The sequence below is a fragment of the Triticum dicoccoides genome, chromosome 7B, assembly GCF_002162155.2.
Source record: "Triticum dicoccoides isolate Atlit2015 ecotype Zavitan chromosome 7B, WEW_v2.0, whole genome shotgun sequence".
Classification (NCBI taxonomy): Eukaryota; Viridiplantae; Streptophyta; class Magnoliopsida; order Poales; family Poaceae; genus Triticum; species Triticum dicoccoides.
The window spans coordinates 700,028,650-700,029,851 of record NC_041393.1 but is presented as its reverse complement, the minus strand read 5'-3'; the positions used below and the strand labels follow the sequence as shown (position 1 = coordinate 700,029,851).

At 55.3% G+C, this 1,202-nt stretch overlaps 1 pseudogene; it reads left to right on the top strand.

Annotated features, from left to right (window-relative positions):
• LOC119339440 overlaps window positions 1-1,202 on the top strand; it is a 74,093-nt pseudogene extending 72,891 nt beyond the window's left edge.

Below are 1,202 nucleotides of genomic sequence, written 5' to 3'. Positions count from 1 at the left end.
GCAACGCTCACTGTTCATCCAATCGATCGGCTTCAGTTAGCAACAGTAGCGAAGGAATCGCTCCATCGGGTTCAGTTAACAGCCATCGATCGATCGCTCGGGTTCAGTAACGCGTAGCCTGCAGTGCAGTCGCTCGGGTTCAGTTAGAGCCCAACGCCTCGCTCGGGATCAGTTAGAGCCAATGCCTTGCACACACGCGCATACGTGTATGAGAGAAACGCACATCGCTCAGCCCCCGACCACCCACCGTAACTGGCAACTCCCCAAAATTTTCCTCCCTCTGGCTTCTACCATGGTTTTTTTCGTCATGGACGGCCCAAAGAATGTCATGCAGCTGCGTCTCCGGCCCGCCCAGGACGAAAAGCCCATTTTCTGTCATGATTTTTTGTCATAGAAGTAGGAGCCCACCACATCTATGATGATACCGGGTTTTCTAACAATTATCGTCATAGAAGTGTCATATGTATGACAGAAAAAAAAATTCGTTCGGCCCAAAATGTCACGGATGTGTCTTTTTTTGTAGTGATGAGCTCGTCGCCAAGAGCAGCCTAGACAGGCATCTCTTCAGCAAGGAGGGCAGTTATCTCACATGGCCACAGAGGTACAACATCATCTTCGGCTTAGGGTCGGCACTGCGATACCTCCATGGAGAGTGGGAGCAGTGCATCATGCACGGCGACATCAAGCCCAACAATATCATGCTTGACTCGTCGCTCAGCACCAAGCTCAGGGACTTCGCGTTGGCCAGGATCATCGACTACGGAGCCGGTTTAATGCAGACCACCAAGGTCGTGCTCGGAACCATCAGTTACATCGACCCGGAGTTCGTCAACACACGTTGGCCCAGCACCTAGTCCGACGTGTACAGCTTCGGTGTCGTCCTCCTGGAGGTCGTTTCCAGCTGACGGTCGGTGATCGAAACGGCGGAGAGGTCCTTCACACTGCTTAGCTGGGTGTGCGGCCTATACGGGAGGGACGCGATCCTTGATGCGGCAGACAAGCGGCTAAGGGGCGACGAGGAGGACGAGCAGTGGATGGAGCGAGTGTTGTTCATGGGACTCTTGAAGTCGCACTTGACCTGCTGCGGTCGCTGTGGTCGGGCTCGCCGGAGATGGCCGGCTGCCGGCTCGCGTGCGCCATGGAGGTCTCCGCCACCACATCATCGTTGCCCCGTCCCCATCCATCCATTGGTGGGTGGGTGA